The 24958-nt window shown below is 39.6% G+C and overlaps 2 long non-coding RNA genes across 4 annotated transcripts; both read right to left on the bottom strand.

Annotated features, from left to right (window-relative positions):
- Positions 1-295: 295 nt before the first annotated feature.
- LOC124678495 lies at positions 296-3850 on the bottom strand. Of its 3 annotated transcripts, XR_006994508.1 has the most exons (5): positions 3829-3843; positions 3510-3590; positions 2643-2820; positions 736-819; positions 296-490 (listed from the first exon to the last, which is right to left on the bottom strand). It is a non-coding gene; the product is annotated as an uncharacterized LOC124678495 (long non-coding RNA). The 3 variants fall into 3 exon arrangements; XR_006994509.1 differs by lacking the exon at positions 3510-3590 and having other exon boundaries at positions 3829-3850; XR_006994507.1 differs by lacking the exon at positions 3829-3843 and having other exon boundaries at positions 3510-3789.
- A 13297-nt stretch (positions 3851-17147) lies between these two features.
- On the bottom strand, positions 17148-21738 carry LOC124675707. Its single transcript, XR_006993387.1, has 4 exons — positions 21255-21738; positions 19373-19481; positions 18534-18581; positions 17148-17504 (listed from the first exon to the last, which is right to left on the bottom strand). It is a non-coding gene; the product is annotated as an uncharacterized LOC124675707 (long non-coding RNA).
- Positions 21739-24958: the final 3220 nt, after the last annotated feature.

Genomic DNA, 24958 nt, shown 5'->3' with positions numbered 1-24958 from the left:
AGATATGGATGCCCGTATTACATCAGCTATATTATATCTCAAAGAATAGGAGTTTTGGTGTTCCTGTTAGACAAGTTCTCATGTTGAACACGACTCAGATAGGTGTGAACATGAATTTGAGACACGCGTCCAGATATAATAATTAAATACAGTCCATGATAAACAAGTCTTGCAGAGTCCAACGCCAACACGTCTGATTGCCATTATTATATAAGAATATCTATGCATACTTTTTACCCATTAATACTCCAGATCTTCCGACGGACAGGAGACTAAAGAAACGCACAAGGTGGGATCAAGGTTATTGTAATTGTAATTCATGTTTATCTCACGTTGGTGTTTCTATAATTATGAGCGTCCATGATTTTACAGCACTATACATTAGGTCCGGAGAAGACAAAAAAGTTCTACGTTGTTGCAAAGGGATCGATCAAAACTTCTAAACTCAGCAGCAATAGCCTCGGCCTCCATGTCGAAGAATCATGTGCCTCTGCAACAAAAAGGAAATAAGACCAACCAAAGGTAAATTACATAATGGTGGCCGAGGCTACTGCAAATAAAGTGTGCACATATGATTCTTAGTATAATATGCAATCTATTTTCATCTTATATTTGGAAAAGAAAAGGTTCTAATAGAGCCTATCGATTTTTTTTCCATCTTAATATTTTCACTACTGCAGCTAATAGTTCATAACACATGCAGGGGTACTATCTTGGGCAAGAAAGATGCATCACCTGACAAAACAAAGGTACAACTTTACGAAGATAATTCCATCATTTTCTTCAAAAGATGTTCCACGCATCCTTCAATATATTAACCTAATGCTCCAAATTAGATTTTCTCAAATTCTCAGGAAAATCCAGAAAATAATGACATAGGGGAAGGCAAAAACATCAGGTGAATTATCAAGCAATTTATATTATCTACCAGATCTATAGTGTCTAAAAACAGTAGAGTAATCTGCAAATAATCTACGAAATACTGTATGCAGACAAGCTCGGTTGAAGCGAAGTCAACCTCCAAATAAAGACAAATATATCAAGCGCCCAAAGTTATTAAAGGTTACATGTAACCAATCGGATATGCATGTCAAGCAAGATGAAGTACATCATCAGAATGGAAGGTAATGCCTTGCATTGCGTGTTAACAAGGAAATAGTCCCAGGGGTGTGTTATAGCGTGTAGATATAACTGATCACTATAAAAATATATTGCAGGCTTTTGACACACATATATACATCCACTGATGATGTACCTGACCAAACAAGAAAAAAGGTAATAATATACTTATGATCGTATTCTAATTTTGCCAAGTATGGTATGCAGATCAACTTTAATTCCTTTTCCATCCAGGAAATATCCAACAATCATTCTATAGAACTGCATGCTAAAACATCAAACAAGGAGAAAGAAAGGTGCCCACTATCACTATTAACATTATTATTATCATGCCCATTAGTAAGTGTCCTTTACAAAGGACTAAGAACAAGGCATTTGTAATGTTGCAGGACTTCAACAGGTCCAGATAAACGAAACCCACCGAAGAGGAAGCAGACGGTTCATGGAAATCAGTGTAGCAAGCGTGCAAGGTTGGTACAGAGCAAAAATAGTGAGGACCCAACAGTTGATGTACATGCTTCAGAAAAAAGAAGTTTCGCCACAGACTTTGAAGATAGTGATTTGATTGGAAGAAGACAGATGAGTAAGTCAATTCGAGAAAACAGAATAAAGTTACAAGCAATGAAAAAAGTTGGTAAATCCTGAGCCCTCCAACTGAAGTTTCGAATTTTGGAAAGCCAACTTGCATATGCCCATACTGTCAAGCTATAATGTGGCATCAAGAGAGAAGCAAGCATAACACGAACAAATCAAGGCCGACATTCGGACTCTGTTGCAAGGAAGGGAAAGTTAAATTGCCACCATTGAAAAAGCCACCAAGCATACCTTCAGCAGCTACTGAAGTCTAATGAAAAGGGAGATTCGTCAAATTATAGAGAAAATATCAGGAACTATAATTCAATGTTCGCATTTACTTCAATGGGTGGCCAGATTGACTACGAGATTAACAGACAAGGGGGTGCCCCTTATGTTTTTCGCTTGAATGGTGCAAACTATCATAAAATTGGCACACTGCTACCTAAAGATAAAGGAAGTCCAAAGTTTGCTCAGTTGTACATTTGTGATACTGAGAATGAGGTAAAGAACAGAATGCAGGCATCAACGTCAAAGGAAAGAAAAACACAGCTTGATGAAGGAATTGTCTCTGGATTACTGGAAATGCTTGATGAGCACAATGAGTTAGTGAAATCATTTCGCATGGCAAGGGATAGGTACAAGCAATCTGATCTGGAAAGTGTTAGGTTGCGGTTAATCGGTAAAAGATCAAACGATGGAAGACAATACAACCTACCAACTGCATCAGAAATAGCTGCACTGATAGTTGGGGAACAGACCGGAGAAAGTTTTGAACGTGATATAATAGTAGAAAACAAAGACAAACAACTCCAGAGAATTTCTGAACTTCATCCAAGCTTTATGTCCATGCAATACCCGTTGTTATTCCCTTATGGAGAAGACGGTTTCAGACCAGAAATAGAATTGGAACCCATAAAGGGTTGCACAGGAAAAAGAAAGCATGTTACCATGATGGAGTATTATGCATATCGTATCCAGCAGCGACTAAATCAATCGGTGGTCCTGCAAATGAGTGGCAAGTTGTTCCTTCAATTCATAGTAGACGCAGCAGCATGCATTGAGCAGTGGAGGCTGAATTGGTACAAGACGCATCAAGGCACACTTAGGACGGAGCTATATAGCGGCCTGCAAGACGCAATTGATAATGGTGATACGAGATCTGATCAAGTAGGTAAAACAATTATACTACCTTCATCATATAATGGAAGTCGTAGAAATAAAGTGCAGTACTACCAAGATGCTATGGCGATATGTCGATGGGCTGGATATCCAGATCTATTTATCACTTTCACATGCAACCCAAAGTGGCCAGAAATACAGACCATGCTGGACTTCATCCCAGGCCAAAAACCAGAAGATCGTCCAGATATAGTAAATAGAGTGTTCATGATAAAGTTGAATGAACTTATAGAAGACATATACAAAAGAAACGGTTTGGAAAAGCAATAGCAAGTAAGTCCACCCCGATTTTAACCATTTCCTACCCCAGCTTGACACCTTAGCGTGTCGATTCTGAAAGTATAGAAGTTCAATTTTTCGTATCATTATTTGTTATGAACCATTCAAAAAATTATATGTCAAACTAACACCACACATTGTTGCAGTTGTCTACACCATCGAGTTCCAAAAAAGAGGTCTACCTCATGCACATATACTATTATTTCTTGATCCGACAGACAGGGATGCTAGCCCCAGAAATATTGACAAAATCATATCAGCTGAGATTCCAGACAAGGATGAGGACCCAGAAGGTTACATGGCAGTTGAAAATTTCATGATGCATGGACCATGTGGAAAAGCAAATCACAAATCACCTTGCATGATCAATGGAAAGTGCTCAAAACATTTTCCAAAGAAGTTCTGTGAGGAAACAAGTATCGATGAAGAAGGATTTCCTGTATACAGAAGAAGGGATGATGGAAAGACAGTACAAAAAAATGGAGTAGAACTAGATAGCAGCTATGTTGTTCCATACAATAGGGACCTCATAGTCAAGTACCAGGCACACATAAATGTAGAGTGGTGCAATAAGTCGAGATCTATCAAGTACTTATTCAAGTACATACATAAAGGGGAGGATAGAGCAACTGTAATTTTGAGTTCGGGAATAAATATGATGAGATACAAATGTACCTTGATGCACGGTACCTATCCGCGAGTGAAGCATCTTGGCGCATATTTGGATTTGAACTTCAGCATCGACAACCTTCTGTACAGAGATTGCAGTTCCATCTTCCGGATGAACAAATGGTCGTGTTCCCGGACTCAACCGACATTGACAAAATTGTGTCTCGACCTGGCATAGAAAAAACAATGTTCACCGAATGGATGACCGCTAATCAGCTGTATGAGGATGCTCATGATCTAACATACGCAGAGTTTCCAACTAAGTGGACATGGCACGCAAAAACAAAAGAATGGAAACCAAGACAAGGCGGGAAACGATCTATTGGGAGGATTTACTATGCCCACCCCGCAAGTGGTGAGAAATATTACATGAGAATACTACTGAACATTGTCAAAGGATGTAAATCATTTGAAGACATCAAAAAAGTGAATGGTATTATACACCCAAGTTATAAGTCAGCGTGTTATGCCCTTGGATTGCTCGATGATGATAGAGAGTGGGATGATTGTATTAAAGAAGCATCACATTGGGCTTCTGCATACCAAATGCGACAACTTTTTTGCACAATACTTCTATTTTGTGAAGTGTCGGATCCAGGAAAGTTGTGGGAATCTGCATGGGAATTACTCTCCGAGGACATAGAACGGTGTCGGAGGAGAATTTTGAACTTTGAAGCACTTAAGCTTGATGCCGAACAAATAAAAAATCTCACCCTCATAGAGATAGAGACATTGCTAAGGAGAGGTGGAAAGTCGTTAAAAGACTATGAAGGAATTCCTTTACCAGATAGAAACTCATTGCAAGGTCTAGAAAACAGGTTGATCCGTGAAGAGCTTAACTATGACAGAGCTTCTCTTCAAATAGAGAAAGTGGAATTAGTTGCAAAGTTGAATCCAGAACAAGAAAAAGCTTATGATGAAATAGTACAGTCGGTCAGTAACAAACTTGGGAAATTGATATTTGTAAATGGATATGGTGGGACAGGGAAAACATTTCTGTGGAAGGCAATCACAACATCCCTCCGATCAGAAGGAAAAATAGTCTTAGCAGTAGCATCCGAGTGCAATAGCAGCGCTTCTTATACCAGGAGGAGAACAGCACATTCAAGATTTCACATCCCGCTCAACATCACCGACGAGTCAACATGTGACATCAAGCAAGGATCCGATCTTGCAGATCTACTAAAGAAAACATCATTAATAATATGGGACGAAGCACCTATGGCAAATAAACATTGCTTTGAAGCACTTGACCGGAGTTTGAGAGACATCCTAAGGTTTACAAATGAGAATAGCAGAGATAGACCATTTGGAGGAATGACGAGTAGTGATGGGGGGTGACTTCGGACAAATCCTTCCAGTAATACCCAAAGGGCGAAGGTCTCATATTGTTGATGCATGTTTAAAACGCTCCTACTTATGGAGGCACTTTGAGGAATACAAGCTCACTAGGAACATGCGTGTTACAGCACTAATAGATACTCCAAAGGAACAAGAGAGGACTGCAGATTTTGCGGACTGGATTCTGAACATAGGCGATGGGTTAATAGGAAATGAGGAAGACGAGGCATGGGTACATATACCTAAAAATATACTCCTGCAGAAAGGAGGGAACCAGTTGGAAACAATCATAAACAGCACATATCCTGACCTATGGACTAACTACACGGATCGAAAATACCTTGAAGAAAGAGCAATATTATGCCCAAGAAACGAGATGGTAAATGAGGTAAATAATTACATCATGAGTAGAATTGATGGAGAAGAGGTAACATACCGAAGCTCAGATACGGTGTGCAAAGCAATGTCCAATACAGAAGATGGAGATCAGATGTATGCATCGAGTTCTTGAATAGTTTGAAATTCCCTGGAACACCGGACCACATATTACGGCTGAAAGTCGGCCTACCAATAATGCTCTTGCGAAATATCAATCAAAGTGAGGGATTATGCAATGGCACCAGACTAACTATAACACAGCTAGGAAAGTGGTTCATAGAAGCTCAAATAATAACAGGGACGAACATTGGAAATAAGGTCTACATTCCACGAATAATTATGTCACCAAATGAATCAAAATGGCCATTTGTACTGAAGAGAAGGCAGTATCCAATATCAGTTTGTTTTGCAATGACGATAAATAAGAGCCAGGGACAGTCACTAAAACATGTTGGACTATATTTGCCAAAGCAAGTGTTCACACATGGCCAACTCTATGTAGCAGTGTCTCGAGTCACAAGTAGAGATGGACTTAAGGTTCTCATCTCAGATGAAGAATCTCAACAAAATAATATGGCGAAAAATATTGTGTACAAAGAGATACTTTAGTTCAAGAGAACTTAGAATATATATATACAATACTCTATGTACGGTTCTTAGGAAGGAAATTATTATGGTTTTTATTTCATTAAATGTACGGTTCTTACAAAGGAATTTAGTATGGATTTTAATGTATTAATCATATATATTTGCAGACCTATGTGGCTACATTTAAATACCGGTCTATTGCACATGGACTTCCAGTTCTAATCTCAGCTTCTTTACTGAAACAGAGCTTACAATATTTCTATTTTACTCTATGTATATGCATAGTCCATGTCATGCATTTATATGGTTGACACTCAGGTAATATCTTCTCCCCGGTATAGATTGGCACACTGCTACCTACATGGCTATTGACGAATCTGAAAAGAGCAACGCAAAATTCTGAAAAGGTCAGCATCTTTTACACTGCTTTCTTTCTTTAATCTATTCATAACAATTTTCCGCTACTCAAATTCCTTCATCTGCTTTAGAGGAGTGCTCTAGCAAAATGGTACTGACTTTCATTGCTAATGTTGCTAAATATATTCAAATAAGAACTGAAGTTTCTTGCTTAATTTCAGTTTGGCATTTCTTCATTAGGTGACTATTTAAGTGTATATAATCATATACATTTGGTGTAGAACTCAGGTACGAACACTGATCACAGCTAGGAAAGTGGTTCATAGAAGCTCAAAAAAAAACAGCAACTTACAAACTTCATCTCATAGTGTATATAATTATATATAGCTGGTGTAAAACGCAGGTATGTACATTGATATGTTTTCCGTTTGAAGCAGCAACATTATAAACTTCATTTCATTTGTTTCCTTTGAGCGTTCGAATCCACTCTGAATACGATCGACAAAATACGGCCGCCACGTCATCCGTATCATCTGGAGTCCGCACCGGAGCCCACGAGCGCTAGGGAATTGATGGACAATAGGAACACGGCGGCATTGTTGGAGCGCTGCGCGGCGTCGGGGATGCGACCAACAGGATTTAAACAATAGGTACGTATCTTCGATTTTTAACTAAGTATATATGGAATAAAGAGAAAACTGACATCTAGCAGGGTCGTTGTATAGCAGAGGAACAAACACGCTGAGAATATTCGATGCCAGCTGAAGGCCTTATCTTCTGTAAGTCTCAAAACCACTTCTATATGGCGAAGACTTAGAATTTGAGCAGTTTACAAGAATTTTTTTTTTTGATAATTCAAGACATAAAAAATAAGTAGCACTGATACTAGGGTATTTTGATCTGAATTTGCATGCAGTTAAGTGTTGACATCCAAGTTGGTGAGAGTGGGCAAGAACCTGAGAATCACCGTGCGCGACATCTTCATCCAGGTCATGTCTTTCTCTTATGTAAGTAAATAACATGTCTACAACTGTAAGATATATTTCATGGGAGAGTACATAATTCATTGCTCTATGGACAATACTTGCAATTTGGTAGTATATTAAAAGAACAAATCAGTTTATAATAAGAGACAGCACAAAAACTTAGCACTGACCTTCAGGGAATTTGGATTTGGATTTCATACAGCAAAAGGAATTTGGCCAGGCATTCGGCAAGAACCTGAGCATCCTCAGCAGCGCCATTCCTGGAAGGGCGCTGCCGCTAGAAACGAAGTCGGGTGAGCACGGCTGCCCCACGCGCTCGCGGCAGCACGACTTGGCGGAGGTAGGATTTGGACCGACGGAGGGAGGACCTCTGAGTTCTGGAGATGGAATCCGTACAGAGGAAAATCCAAGTGTGCGGCACAACCTCGCCGGCCGGCCGACTGGGGCGCAGATGCTGGAGACCGACTACACAGGGAGGAGCTCGCCGCGGAGCGACGGCGACCACCAGCACCACTGGATGAGAACCAACGACGATGGCGATTAATAGCAAAGCAACCAGCAAGTGGCCCAAAGCAAGCTGACTTGACGCGATTGTGGATAGTAATACCTGAAGCTGGCGTCACCGTACGGTGGGAGACAGAGCATCGCGCCATCAACGAGCGCGTCCTGCTCCAGGATACAGGCGAGTGCGGAAAAAGAAGACCCTCCAAGACAAGGCCTGCGCAGACACGGATTCTACATCTGCGAAATCAGCTATTGCTCCGTGAATCACAGCATCACCAAGAAGTTCCGACATTCAGATTGGGAACAGCAAAACCAAGGAGAGGAAGGGGAGAAAGTGAATCTTTATTTTTATTTCTATATATACAAGGAAGTGTGGGATATATACTATAAGTCGGTTCGTGTATGTGTGGCAAAGATTTTATGGCGACGATTTAATAATCAGTGAGTAGTTAATAGTACCTGTAGTAGTATCTTACATGAAAATTCAACCGAATTATATTTAAAATATAGAATACTACTTGGAGTTCTTAAAAAAAATAGACAACACAAGTATAATCACCAAAAAAAATCCTCGCTTGCAAAAAAATTCAGAAATACTGGATATACAAGTCATAATACTGCTCGAGACTAATCGAACAAATTTATATATTTTTCAGAAAATAATCTAGACCAAGAAAATAAACCTGATACTCATATATTAATATTGTATACGTTTGATAAAGCTAAAAATACAAATATAAATATTATAATCAATAACTAACTGAAGAAGTACCTATACATATATATAGATCGATAGATATATATTGGATACAAGACTTGGCATATGTTATGATTATAAAATATGTATCTATACATTTTATTATATTTGAATTGATGAAAACTATTTATATGTTATATAAAAAATCATAAAAATCATTCAAACCTAAGATATGCATGTGTTTTCACAAATAGCTAGCCCGTGCAGCAGGTGCACGGGTTAATGACTAGTAAGAGATAATAGCTTTTGAATTGTTTAAAGGTAGCACATGAGCAATTTACTTTGGAATGACGGCGAAATACCATGTAGTAGGTAGGTATGGTGGACACAAATGGCATAGTGGTTGGCTCAAGGATTTTGGATGCATGAGAAGTATTCCCTCTCGATACAAGGTTTATGCTAACAAGGTTATTTGAAACAAACACAAGGATGAACCGGTGCAGCAAAACTCACATAAAAGACATATTGTAAACATTATAAGACTCTACACCGTCTTCCTTGTTGTTCATACTCTTTACTAGAAATTATCTGGACCTTAGAGAGACCAATTATGCAAACCAAATTTTAGCAAGCTCTATGTATTTCTTCATTAATGGGTGCAAAGTATATGATGCAAGAGCTTAAACATGAGCACAACAATTGCCAAGTATCACATTATCCAAGACATTTTACCAATTACTACATGTAGCATTTCCCGTTTCCAACCATATAACAATTAACGAAGCAGTTTCAACCTTCGCCATGAACATTAAAAGCTAAGAACACATGTGTTCATATGAACCAGCGGAGCGTGTCTCTCTCCCACACAAGAATTTATTCAAACATAAACAAAAACAAAAACAAACAGACGCTCCAAGTAAAGTACATAAGATGTGACCGAATAAAAATATAGTTTCAAGAGAAGAAACCTGATAAGTTGTTGATGAAGAAGGGGATGCCTTGGGCATCCCCAAGCTTAGACGCTTGAGTCTTCTTGAAATATGCAGGGGTGAACCACCGGGGCATCCCCAGCCTTAGAGCTTTCACTCTTCTTGATCATAGTATATCATCCTCCTCCTCTCTTGACCCTTGAAAACTTCCTCCACACCAAACTCAAAGCAAACTCATTAGAGGGTTAGTGCATAATCAAAAACTCACATGTTCAGAGGTGAAACAATCATTCTTAACACTTCTGGACATTGCCCAAAGCTACTGGAAGGTAATGGAACAAAGAAATCCACCCAACACAGCGAAAGAAGCAATGCGAAATAAAAGGCAGAATCTGTCAAAACAGAACAGTCCGTAAAGACGAATTTTAAAATGGCACCAGACTTGCTCGGATGAAAATGCCCAAATTGAATGAAAGTTGCGTACATATCTGAGGATCAGGCACGTAAATTGTCAGATTTTTCTGAGTTACCTACAGAGAATTAGGCCCAGATTCGTGACAGACAGAAATCTGTTTCTGCGCAGTAATCCAAATCTAGTATCAACCCTACTATCAAAGACTTTACTTGGCACAACAATGCAATAAAATAAGATAAGGAGAGGTTGCTACAGTAGTAACAACTTCCAAGACTCAAATATAAAATAAAAGTACTGTAACAAAATAAACACATGGGTTATCTCCCAAGAAGTTCTTTCTTTATAGCCATTAAGATGGGCTCAGCAGTTTTAATGATGCACTCGCAAGAAATAGTATTTGAAGCAAAAGAGAGCATCAAGAGGCAAATTCAAAAAAAATTTAAGCCTACCATGCTTCCTATGAAAAGGAATCTTGTACACAAATGAATTCATGAAGAACAAAGTGACAAGCATAAGAGGATAAAACACGAGTAACTTCAAAAATTTCAGCATATAGAGAGGTGTTTTAGTAACATGAAAATTTCTACAACCATATTTTCCTATCTCATAATAATTTTCAGAGGCATCATGAACGAACTCAACAATATAAATATCACATGAAGCATTCTTATTCACATGCATAAAAGTGTCATTACTCTCCACATAAGCATAATCAATTTTATTAGTTGTAGTGGGAGCAAATTCAACAAAGTAGCTATCATTATTATTCTCATCATCAAATATAGGAGGCATATTGTAATCATAATTAAACTTATCCTCCATAGTAGGCGGTACTAAAAGACCAATATCATTATAATCATCATAAATAGGAGGCAAAGTATCATCAAAGTAAATTTTCTCCTCAATGCTTGGGGGACTAAAAATATCATGCTCATCAAAGCCAGCTTCCCCAAGCTTAGAACTTTCTATATCATTAGCAACAATGGTATTCAAAGTGTTCATACTAATATGTTCCATGAGTTTTTTAATTTTCGCATCAAACCATCCATGTCTTAAATCAGGAAATAGAATAAGAAGCTCATTGTTGTCCATTATGCCTAACTAGTGTAAACAAGAAACAAAAAGATGCAATTGCAGGATCTAAAGGAAATAGCTTCGAGCACACACGCAACGGCAACAGAAAAGTACTTTACCTGGGACCGGAGTATGAGTGCCTTTTACCTTTCCTCCCAGCAACGGCGCCACAAAAGTGCTTGATGTCTACGGGTGCTTCTATTCTTGTAGACAGTGTTGGGCCTCCAAGAGAAGAGGTTTGTAGAACAGCGAGCAAGTTTCCCTTAAGTGGATCACCCAAGGTTTATCGAACTCAGGGAGGAAGAGGTCAAAGATATCCCTCTCATGCAACCCTGCAACCACAAAGCAAGAAGTCTCTTGTGTCCCCAACACACCTAATAGGTGCACTAGTTCGGCGAAGAGATAGTGAAATACAAGTGATATGAATGAATATGAGCAGTAGTACGGCGCCAGAAAAGTGCTTACTGGCGTGCAGTTGATGGTAGTAATATTGCAGAGCGGTATAAATGCAGTAAAACAAGTAAACAAGCAGCGATAGCGATATTTAGGAACAAGGCCTAGGGATCATACTTTCACTAGTGGACACTCTCAACATTGATCACATAACAGAATAAATAGATAGATGCTAGACTCTACACCCTCTTGTTGGATAATGAACACCACTAAGCTGTGTAGGATTACACGAACCCTCAATGCCGGAGTTAACAAGCTCCACAATATTCAATGTTCATATTTAAATAACCTTAGAGTGCATAACAGATCAACATAACCAAACCAAGTACTAACATAGCATGCACTCTGTCACCTTCACACTACGAAAGGAGGAATAGATCACATCAATACTATCATAGCAATAGTTAACTTCATAATCTACAAGAGATCACAATCATAGCCTACGCCAAGTACTACACGATGCACACACTGTCACCATTACACCGTGAAGGAGGAATAAACTACTTTAATAACATCACTAGAGTAGCACACAGGTATATTGTGATACAAAACACATTCCAATCATAAAGAGATATAAATAAGCACTTCACTATGCCATTCATAACAGTGAATAAGTATTGTGTGAAATATAGCCTAAGAGACCCACACGGTGCACACACTGTCACCTTTACACACGTGGGACAAGGAGTCTCCGGAGATCACATAAGTAAAATCCACTTGACTAGCATAATGACATCTAGATTACAAGAATCATCATATGAATCTCAATCATGTAAGGCAGCTCATGAGATTATTGTATTGAAGCACATAGGAGAGAGATGAACCACATAGCTACCGGTACAGCCCCGAGCCTCGATGGAGAACTACTCCCTCCTCATGGAGACAGCAGCGTTGATGAAGATGGCGGTGGTGTCGATGGAGGAGCCTTCCGGGGGCACTTCCCCGTCCCGCGGCGTGCCGGAACAGGAGACTCATGTCCCCCGGATCTTGGCTTCGCGATGGCGGCGGCTGCGGAAGGTTTTCTCTGGTTTCGTCGAACGTGGTAGGGTTTTCGCGACGGAGACTTTAAGTAGGCGGAAGGGCAGGTCAGGGGGCCACACGAGGGCCCCACACAACAGGCCGGCGCGGCCAAGGCCCAGGCCGCGCCGCCTTAGTGTGTGGCCGCCTCGTGGCCCCACTTCTTATCCTCTTCGGTCTTCTGGAAGCTTCGTGTGAAAATAGGACCCCGGGCGTTGATTTCGTCCAATTCGAGAATATTTCCTTACTAGGATTTCGAAACCAAAAACAGCAGAAAACAACGAACTGGCCCTTCGGCATCTCGTCAATAGGTTAGTTCCGGAAAACGCATAAATATGACATATAATGTGTATAAAACATGTAGATATCATCAATAATGTGGCATGGAACATAAGAAATTATCGATACGTCGGAGACGTATCAGGGCACCACACGTAAGTGACAGACCTGTTGGTGTAAAAACTCGATTGATTATTATAGTGCATTAGAACAAAGTTTCCTATGGATTCAAAGGGTAGGAAATCCAAGTTAACTCATTTACATCCATGAAGCAAAGTTAACATATCTATCAGTTGGTACATTTTGGAGTGACTAAGAAGCATCCATGTTTACTTATTCGTTTTCACGTGTTAAACTTGTCTAAATCTTGGTCAAACCAAGGATTTGACCAAGATTCAAATGGCAGAAAAATAAAATAAAAAACAGAAAAATGAAAAACCAAATCAAATAGTTTTCTTATGTCACATAGTAAGCATTAAAGTTGATAAACATGTTGCCAAACTATTTGAAGGGCTATTTTCTAAAACACTAGTATGGCAGTATGGTATTTTCCCTAGCTATGTAGGAAATGATGAACAATCCATGCCTTTTGATTGCCTTTTTTGAACCACCTTTGGCTTGACTTCAAATTTAGGTAGGGCAAAATCATGCGGGGAGGGGACGAGTGTTTCTTTTGGATGCATCGCTCGTATTTGCAAGTTTTTGGGGTCCCACAAATTCAGGGTAGCATCATGCATGCCCCCTTCCCCTACCTTCCCGAGCTGAAAAATGTGTTAGCCAAGCAGTAGAATGGCATGACCAACAAGTTTCAAGTAAAATTTTGAATATAACCAAAATGTACCAATTGATAGATGAGTTAACTTGGCTTTTGAAATTTCCATGTTTGAAACCCAAAACCACTTCTCTTCATGCTAGACTTCATAAACATGAAAAGGAAGACTATTTGCTAACGGAGGGAGTAAGAACTCTTGCTATCAAAAATACCAAACGATGCATACCAAAATGATTTTTTAGAGGAATACTAGTTCAGATTATTTAATTTTATATTAGCAGGCCAAAATCGAACCCCGTAGTTGCATTTTCTGAAATTGATCCGTAGTACTGTGCAGAACCCTAGTTTAACTTATTAATAGATTCGTAGGTCAATTTTTTTTACGTTTTTATTATTATTACTAGGCAGCACATGTGTTTGCCCGTCCAGTGAAACTCTTTCATTTCATTTTTATTTTCCGCAAGGTCGGGAATCGGAGGAAGAGGGATCACACGGGAGGAGACGAAGGGAGAGCAGTCACGGGGCCCCACTTATTTATGGTGTCTACATTTTTTCGGGTGATTTGACTGTTGTGCAGGGTTGTCAGTGCGCAGAGGGTGCGAGCGAGCGAGGCCGAGAATGAGAGAGATGTTTTTTTTTGTTGGAGGGACAACCGAACGATCCTGAAGGACCCAGATTTCCAATACGCATCAGAGAGCAGTTTACAGCATGACACAAAATAAATAGGAAATTACGTCTAAATCCCTAAGATTTACATGGTAGACCCCAGGCTGAAAGCAAGAAATGCGATCGGGTCCTTCACAGCCACCGTCCGGATTGATGCTCGTCGCAGCCGGGCACGAACCACTTGGCGCGACCAAATCGCCATGGCTAAAGAGCCTGCACACCATGGCCTCCGAGCTGAGCTAGAAACGCCCTGCCAAAACCGGCAGCCAACGGAGGTGGATAATTGGAGAGAGAGAGAGAGAGAGAGAGTCTTGATGCATCTCGCTTGACAAAGAATATGGCTGGGAGTTTGCTTACCTAGCGTACGTGACTTGTGCTCACTGAAGTGTGGGACCTCACGCATGGGAACCACACGTAAGTGACAGACTTGTTGCTCTAATAACTCGGGTGATTATTATACTGTATTAGTACATAGTTTCCTATGGATCCTTCTTAGTCACTCCAAAATGAAGCTTTTGGGAGGTTTTTGAAATTTCCATGTTTGAAACTAAAAACCACTTCTCTTCATGCATGCTTGACTTCATAAGACAGAGTTTAGCTAGGGTTAGGGGTAGATACATGGTTTTCCTGGTTTGAATATGTCTAGACCTTGTTTATCAAATTAACTGAATGCTTACTATATGACATAAGAAGACTACGTGCCTTGGTTTTTCATTTTTTCATTTTTTTTAAAATTTTATGCCCATTTGAATCTTGGTCAAATCCTAGGTTTTTCATTATTTTAATTTTTTTGAATTTTTATGCCCATTTGAACGTTTTGGTCAAATCCTAGGTTTGACCAAGATTTAAACAAGTTTAAAATATGAAAATGAAAATGTAACCTTGTATCCTTCTTAGTCACTCTAAAATGAAGTTTTTGGGAGTGTTTTTGAAATTTCCATGTTTGAAACCCAAAACCACTTCTCTTCATGCTAGACTTCATAAGACAGAGTTTAGGGGTTAGGGGGTAGATACATGGTTTGTCTAGTTTGAATATGTCTAGACCTTGTTTATCAAATTGAATGCTTACTAGCTACATGACATAAGAAGACTATGTACTTTGGTTTTTCATTTTGCTGTTTTTTTATTTTCTGTCCATTTGAATCTTGGTCAAATCCTAGGTTTGATCATGATTTATACAAGTTTAAAACATGAATATGAAAAATTAAGCATCTATCCTTCTTAAGTCACTCCAAAATGTAACTCTTGGGACGGTTTTTGAAATTTCCATGTTTGAAACCAAAAACCACTTCTCGTCATGCTTGACTTTCATAAAATCGACCGAGATTAGGGTTAGGGGGTAGATACATGATTTGTCCGGTTTGAATATGTCCAAACATTGTTTATGAACTTGAATGCTTACTATATGACATAAGAAGAATATATGCTTTTAAAATTCAAACATATGGTAAGCATTCTTATGAAGTCAAGCATGCATGAAGAAAAGTGGTTTTTGGTTTCAAACATGGAAATTTCAAAAACCCTCCTAAGAGCTACATTTTGGAGTGACTAAGAAGGATAGATGCTAAATTTTTCATATTCATGATTTAAACTTGTTTAAACCATGGTCAAACCTAGGATTCGACAAAGATTCAAATGGGCATAATTTTTTAAAAAAAAATCAAAAAATGAAAAACCAAGGCACATAGTCTTCTTATGTCATTTTATGAGGTTTTTGAAATTTCCATGTTTGACACCCAAAACCACTTCTCTTCATGTTTGAAACCCAAAACCACTTCTCTTCATGCTTGATTAAATCCTAGGTTTGACATAAAAAGACAGTGTGCTTTGGTTTTTCATTTTTATGTTTTTTTTGAATTTTCCGCCCATTTGAATCTTGGTCAAATCGTAGGTTTGACCAAGAGGTAAACAAGTTTAAAACATGAATATGAAAAAGTAAGCATATATCCTTTTTAGTCACTCCAAAATGAAGCACTTGGGAGGTTATTAAAATTTCTATGTTTGAAACCAAAGACCACTTCTCTTCATGCTTGACTTCACAAGACAAAGTTTAGGGTTAGGGGTAGATACATGATTTTTCTGGTTCAAATATGTCTAGATCTTGTTTATCAACTTGAATGCTTACAGTATGACATAATTAAGAAGGCTATGTGCTTTGGTTTTTCATTTTTTTCATTTTTCTGAATTTTTATGCCTATTTGAATTTTGGTCAAATCTTAGGTTTGACCAAGATTGAAACAAGTTAAAAACATGAATATGAAAAAGTAAGCATGTATGGATCCTTCTTAGTGACTACAAAATGAAGCTCGTGGGAGTATTTTCCTCCCACACGTGAGCTTGGTACCACTACACAAGAACCATGCATATGTTAAAACTTTTGAATCATGTGTTTTTTCTTCTCTTGATTACTGCCCAAAGGAGAAAAATTATATTAAATGGGTGTTTTCTATGAAGTGCCTACCGCATGAAGTGTACACACTACCACCAATCCAATTTTCACAGGTCTGCATAAGAGACATGGTAGCTACGTACGATGGCAATTTCCAACGATCCACGGATTATCTTTGTGTGCAACCATATACTGAATTATTTCTGGGCTAAGTTCTATTTCAAATGTAATTGGAAGGAAGGGTACATGAATCTATCTATCTATCTATTATACTAGATGGGCAAGCGCGCTTCGCCGCGCCGCCTGCCAAACGTTGTTTCACTCAAATACATCTATACGTCTGATATATCATAGTGGACTACATGACCACAATAAATAAGAACCTGGTCTATATATCACGTGCAGTCTATACTTTAACTCAAAAAACATGATGCGTGCATATGATGTCAGTGATGTAATCGTCTCTTGTCCATCTCACACTGATAAAGATAAAATTGATTGTTCTATAGTAGTGAATATGCTAAGTCTACAATCGTAAGTAAAACCGGAGGATACACTCATACACACAAGAATCATCAGTGAAGGGCTCTTTTTTTTAACGTTTTTAAGGATGTGAGAAAGACATACTTTTACACTTGCGCTCAAACTAAACTAACATAATGCCACTTAAAAAGTTATGTAGCATTTCTCTGGTAGTGCTCTCTCATTTTCACTCGTCACTGCATTATAATTATCTGCTAGACCTTGTTAGCTTCATGTTGTCACATCATCATCAATTCATCATCAATTCCCTTTGGCATAAAGAGGTGATGTCTCAAAGTGTTCTGAATCTACATCCTGCCAAAAGGAAAAGCAGTAAGTTGAGATGGAAAACATGAAGACATTAGAACGCATGAAAAGTACGAAAGTCATTAACTCATGAAATGCCAACCAAGGAAACATTTCATATAATCGAGATCCATAGGAACATCTCCAAGTTCACCTATAAGTTCAGAACATACCATCTGCAGAATTCCCACTATCGAAGTTCTTAGTATTTGGTGTATAGGGCTTGGAGACTAAACAACAGACTTAAAATTTAGGCTTCACAACAACATACATAGCCCCCGTTTATGTTCAATTGATTGTGGTCCATAGCCCTTCCAAATAGAAAAATGTAAGGTATGCAACCATACATGTTGATAGCATGGGCATTGGTGAAGACTATCAATAGGATAACTGCAACTATTGAAGTCCTTGTGGCATGCAATCCTTTAAGTAAACAGTTGTAGTTAGAAAAAGAATATTTAAGTCTAGAATCATACTAAAAAAAGGATACACACAAGAGGCATCAATAAGGAGCTCGACTTTTTGTCCTTGGCAAGGCGGATCAACTTTTTATACTGCCACTCAAACTGAACTAAGAGAATGCCAATTTAAAAGCTATGTAGCATGAAACTTTGAATCACAACTGAATTAACACACGATAGACTTATTTAGCACTTGCTAACGCGCCACAGATGTATAACCGACCCCTCGTAGAATCATCATGAGAATACAAAATAAAAGCCTTCGAGATCAATTCAATTTGCTCATTCCTGTTAGGTAGCAGAAATTACTTTCTGATTCGACAGTCCATCTCCCTACGTTTCTATTCTACCATCTCTTCCTGACTCGCAAGAGAGGCCACATCCCAAGGGTCCAGGTTCCACAGTAGTTTGTGGTGGTGGCCACCCGCATGGTGGATGCAAACATGTACAACCAGTGACACCGACCTGAGTGTCGTGAGTTAAGTATGCAGAGAGGATTCAGTTCATTGCCCAGCGCTCTCTCAAGGTTCTGTAAATCCAGGCACATAAAAATTACAGGGAGATAGAAGTACCGCACCTGCGGTTTGGAGAGATATACAATGCCTGAAGTTCACAAGCTTGTTCTCTATAACGGAAATACACTCTAGATTAGCACAGGTGGATAAGCCAAATGGTGGATAAAAGCAAAAATAATAGCATGATGTTCAGACTGTCTGTTGTCGTTTCAACAAAAAAACAACATCACTTTTCTTTCTGAAATTTCTTATCTAAGAACCCATGCTATAACGATATTTGTAACAGTATAATACTACAACATACTAACTTCAGCTCGACCACCAGATACACCACCATCAACACTCACATACTTCCATACCCCCAAAAAACCTTTATCACTATAAGTAGAAAAGCAAAGGATACTGCAAAACATAAGAGCGATTTGCAAAGGTTATATCCTTTCATCAAAATCACCAAGAATCAAGACGGACGACTGAAGTGTCATAGGAGGGCCTATAGGCATTAGGATCGATCGAATGAGACCCGGCAATTCTAATGCCGAATAGCTGAGCAGCAAGCTCAATTCGCCAGCGAGAAACCTATGTCATCCTGAACTGCTTAACCAACACATTACATCTATTAAGCATGACCGTTAACGACTCCACAAAATCACGACGGGCAATACCGCCACCCCATCAGCATCAAATAAACCCATCCAATGATCAAGCTCATCTACAATATCATAAAAGTATACAACTAATAAGTAAACTTCGGGATCTTATCAGTTGCAGGCATCAACAATTCCATATGGAAGCTAATTATTTAGGACTAATTTTAGTGCACCAGAGAAGCATATCCTTCTCTCCTTGTAAAATCATGTCTAAAATACCAGAAAAAAAAGTCAAAGATGAAGTAGCTCACCTCTGGTTGGAGCGGCAGCTCTATTCATGTTGCACAAGCCATCTCGCGTTGCTCCTCTTCTACTCCCATCTTCCTAGCTGAATATTCCTAGCCTCAACATATTTATGGCCTTGACAAAGCAGAAGTAAAATAAAAAAACATTCCAATGAATATATCAGAGATACAGATATACACCAAGTTTTGTAAAAAAGAAATCCTTTGGGAACATCAAACTTCAGAATGACGGGTACATGTGAAAGGTACAAACATTAATTTTATTTTGTGGAAAAGAATCCGCTATAGAACATCAAACTTTAGAGTGTTACACAATATCTCTGCCTACATGTGGCCTTCGATAACACATATCCTCTAGAAAGAAAGTAAGATACACATCTAAATGTAAACATTAATAATTAGGACATAATTAAATTCATTCCGACAAAACCTGTGTTGATGCTATGGCAGGCAAAATTGTAGTAAAATTGATTTTTTTGCTCCAGTGAGCTCGTATCATTTTCTGTAACATTAACATGGCCAGTTCACAAGCTGCTAATCTGGATCTAAGATTTAAAAAAACTGATTTTTTTATGAGATATACAAAAAACAACTAAAACAAGTGAGCTCAACTTTCCAGAAGTACTGATCTTCTTATGAGATATTTCTCTTTGTCTTCAACAGAGATATGTACCATGCATATTCATTTCGAAGTAGATACTTCAAGACAATAAGAGATGTGAATTAGGAAGGATTGACGTGTTTCCTTCAAGTCCAGCTAAAGTTTATTCTTGAACATCATGAGTTGTGAGCAGGTTATACCGAAGACATAATATTAATGTATAGAAGATATCATAAAAAAGAAACTATATTACTGAAAATACGATGAAAGCATCAACCTTACAGACAAAATGGAGCAACCTTTTGCAAGTACTGAACTAACAAAAACTTTCTGAATACATTACTAAGCAGCTTCTGCTTCTATGGATTTTGCTGAATGAGGAGCAAAAATGGCACGGATAAGATAACCAGTGACATTGAAAATACGTAAAGTAAACGTTGATGGGGTTTGTAGACAAATCAGAACTCCAACCAAGATATAAATGATTTGATTAAAATCACATACACCTTATGTTGTAGCCACACACGCATCAGTGGCCATGGCGGCCTTAAAACCTAGAGTTGATGTCCATGTTTTTATCATCAGCAGAGGAAACTCATCCGGTTGCATAAATGGCCATCATGGCCCTCAAACCCTAGTGTCAATGTTGATGTTGGTATCGCAGTAAGGGAATTTTTAAATTCATAATATGTATTTGCACCAAGAGTTGATTCATCCACAATATGTGGTTCTATATTTTTGAGAGAAAATGCAGAAGAACTGAATGAATTTGCAGCAGGACTATATTCTCAAATAAGAAAGGAAATTAGGTAGGAGACACCCCATAGCCAAGAATTGTTCACTACCAACAAACGATGTGGACTAATTGGTAACGTCACAATATATAAATTTGCAACTACTGCATATAGTGAAACCAAGTGGAATGGCACGAAAATAAAACCTTAGTATCTGAGATGCTGACAATAGAAAATTATCAAAGCTATTTTTGTATCAGCTCTGAACTAATTTGCTGCAAGTTGCACACCATTTGTTGTATCATATATTAGCATATTTTAATTAGCTAAGCTCTAATATTCCAATTTTTAATTCGACTTTGCCATCTCTTTGAAGAAATCTTTTACCCTTTTTATAGCACTTAGCATCACTATAATATCTAGATCAGTAGAAAATTTAGTGTTCACCTTTCGACAGCCTAAAGCCCTAAACCAAGGGATGGAACTTGGATGGAGAAAAGAGCTAGGAGGATGGGTGGATTAGTGCAGAATTGACGAAGGGGGTGGAAATTACTGGTTCAGAAGCCGCACATGTAGGCCTCCTTGACATGGTGGAGGGACCAAGGAAGCATCATCGCTCATGCGCACCATGTTGATCCACAGGGCTGGTCCCAGACATCCTTACATGCGCACCTTGCTCTCCCAGGCCGTCCCCTCAGTAGCCTTCACGCAGCAGATCCGCGACGCGCCGACGCCGATGTCCACTACTACCTCTGCCCCAGCAACTGCGGCTATCCCCCACGGCACCACCTCCATGCCGCCACCACCACTCTCCCTAGTAATCGCGCCGGTTCCAGACAGCTTGGCGCTCCCACTACGTGGGCAACTGGGCATTCTCCATGGTGGACTCCATTGGTGGGTGGTCGTGAGGGCGAGAGTAGTAGGGGCGGCCGCCGCCCGCCGGGAACCCTAGCCTGCAGGGGCATCTTAGAACGAAGAGGAATAAGAAGAACTTACCACCAACGCCCCCGCCTTGCACTGCCCAAAGCTCCACCTCCGCCGGTCCTCCACAGCCCCTAGCGCCCCCAAGGTCCGCCGCAACCCGTTCATCTCCGGCGGCGGCGAACCCTGCACACCCGCACCCACCCTAAGTATTTTTCCCGTCGGTGGCTCGTTCGCCGTCCCTTTGTCCGCCGCGGAGAGCCACGGCGTCGCCGGCTCCGGCGAGGTGGACGGCAATGCTACAGCTCCGTCCCGCTCTTCTCTCTCTCAATTGCGGTGACGAATGGATCAGCCCGAGTTGAGACCTGAGATGATAACGCAGAAAAAAAAGGGTGGGCGGTGGCGGCCCCACACGGGCGATGCGCGCACCGTCAAACCTCTGAGAAGCCAGGGATCGCAACAGCAATACTTATTGTATCTAATTATTAAAACGAAAGACAAAGGACAGTCCAGATTTAACAGGAGAAGAAGAACGTCTCAGATTTAACCCATCCATCCACAAAACCTAAAAGACCCGCAAACGTGGCCGGGGCCGTCATATCTTTTCTGCTTCCTTTCCGCTTCCCACGTCGCCAGAAAAATCCTAACAGAAAAGCATCTCCAATGGCCTTCCTGTCGATTATGTGCGGCGAGTTCGACTGGCGCTTCCCGGAGAGTGATCAGCAGGGACGATTATCCTAGAACGATAAAGAAGACCAAGAAGAGTTATGGATGGTGGCGGAAGTCTGTATCATGTGACAGCTGGTAACTAGGAGTACCGGTGTTTAATTTTCGATCTTGCAAAGAGGGAAGTCCATAGCTAAATAGTGTTACGTCGTCTTGATATTGAGGTGCAATGGAAGTCAGCTACATCATTGATCTAACAACCATGGCAATGTCTGCCAGATTGTATGAGCCGATCAAGGTTGGATCTATTAGATTGGTTGGTAGCAGCGGGAATCTAAGAGTCATGGATGGTGAGAGCCGTGTTGCCAAAATCATGGACGCAAGCTTCTGCCTTGACATGGTAATCAGATGAACTGCGCCTAGAATCCCTAGCGGCCTGATATCTCGGATTAGCAATAGTTGAGATTTGAGTGCACTATCTGATTGGATTTGTTTGCAGCACTATCGAGCAAGAGGTAACTAGGTTTTACTCTTTTTTTTTTCCTTTACGTGGAAAAAAGTCTGCAATTGGTGATTCAGCCAATCGATCTATCAAGCAGCAGCTGGATGCGTTTCGTTTCCTGTCCTACTAAAGATATATTCCATTGGTGGTGAACTGGTGATTCCTGCTGCAGGGTGGACTTTTGATTATCTAGCTTGATCAGCGGTCCCACATGGAGTTACGCTGCAGGAGGTCAGTTACGCATCTATATGCAGAGATCATCCATGCATCCATGCATCCATGCTAATCATTTTTCCTAATGATTTTTGTTGTACAAATATCATCCTTGCAAAAAGGATATGCAAATTATTTATATAACGCAAAACGATTTGGCCATAACTTCCTAGCTCTCCAAAATTAGGGCAGCAATAGTCGGTGAAGCAAGGGACTCCATGTATCAGGTAATCCACCATTTATTTTCAAGGCCATAATAGTCCGGAAAGCAAACGTGGAGGTACACTGACAGAAACTTTAAGCAGGGTGAGCAGCCGTCATCCTCAATAACCCTGCCCAATGGAGGCACTACAGGGGACTACCGAACTGGTGACGCAGTAGTTCATCCTTGACTTTACGATTCAGTTCGTTGGCCATCTTTCATTCTCCAGCTCGACAGACAAGTAGTCCCAATTAAGTAACTGACAAGCTCAGGTCTCCAAAATGTCCAATTCTTCAACATAGAACCAAATGAAAATTGCCTTGATTGCTCATGTCGCATCAATAGAAATTTGACACTCTGTATGAGCTAAACATGAAACTGATGAGATTCTTTGTGCATCTTTTTCTAGGCCAAACAATTCCAAGGTAAGTGATGGACCGGCTGCCAATAGGCTCAGAAGTAAATTGACGGTGTACTCGGTTTAGTTTTAGGGCATGAGTTTACAATTGACAACAATCGAGATAAAAATAGCAACGAAGGTGAAGTTGCGGGATGATGAAAGCGAAGGAAAATACTAAGTTTGCCATGTGTAGCATTAGAACAAGGACATGAGGACGCCAAGCAACCGGCGGCGCACGGCGAAACCGACAGCTGCATCACCTTCTGTTCTCCAGCGATCAAGTTTGGTAATAAGTCATGTATATATTTATTGATGTTTAGGTCTGAAGATAGATTTGCACCTCTCATGTCTGGTAATGTTTCACCTATGTTGCTGCAGGAAGCTTTTAGTTTGATAGGGGTTTCTGCCACTTCTTAAAATTATACTCCTCAAAGGTGCAAAACTCCTATATAGGATTCATACAGGAGGAGTGAACTCTTTGCAAATCACATGTAGTAATATATATGAAATATTTACATGGTGATTTTAAAGAGAAGGCTACGAAGGCAACTCTAAGATCACCCAAAAGGTGCAAAACTGTGAGCGATGAAAGTCAAAGGATCAGGTAGAAAACTAAATTTGTAAGCTTTGGACCAAGTTTACGATAGAAAGGTTATGTTATTACATGAATTTATTTTGTATTGTCCCTACTGTCACAACTTAGCATTAGCTGATGAGTCATCTGAATGTTCGACCTTAGAATGATACTATGCTTATATAGACCTTCAAGAATAATGCATTTATATTGTAGGAAGTATTAATTATTGATGTTTGGTGCTATTTTGCAGGCATGGTCTCATCTCCGCAGAGAATCTTTGGTCGGGACTTCACTATAAAATATGTAATCCAATATTTGGTAATTCGTGGACCGTGTAAATTTTTGGCATGGGGAGTAGTTTCCCTAATCTCTGTTTTTCCGGTGCTTTCTCTTTAAGGTTGTTAAAAGGGCCAGCTTGGAAATTTATATCATTTTCCCGTTGAAAATTTAAGTTGATCATTTTCATGGAATTTAAGATCTTTTTTCTCAAATACATAATTTCTGCATTTATTTAGTACTTCATCTGCCATGTAATCTAAGATGTTATTACAATCAATATACCCTCATATATTGGTTGTAGTAACATAGTATTATATTATGCGATGGACGGAGTAGTTAAGATTACAGTTTAGATAGGTCTAATACTATCTAGAAAGCAATGCATCTGAGTTGTAGCACTGACTATTTTGCCTATAAGTTGCTCCATAATAGCACATAGAAAACCTAGGCGCGCAAATGCGCGGGTCACCCTGCTAGTTAGAATTAAAAAACTAGCT

This window comes from Lolium rigidum, chromosome 7 (assembly GCF_022539505.1).
Source record: "Lolium rigidum isolate FL_2022 chromosome 7, APGP_CSIRO_Lrig_0.1, whole genome shotgun sequence".
Taxonomy (NCBI): domain Eukaryota; kingdom Viridiplantae; phylum Streptophyta; class Magnoliopsida; order Poales; family Poaceae; genus Lolium; species Lolium rigidum.
Note: the sequence above shows the minus strand (reverse complement) of the source record. Positions and strands in the feature narration are given on the sequence as shown.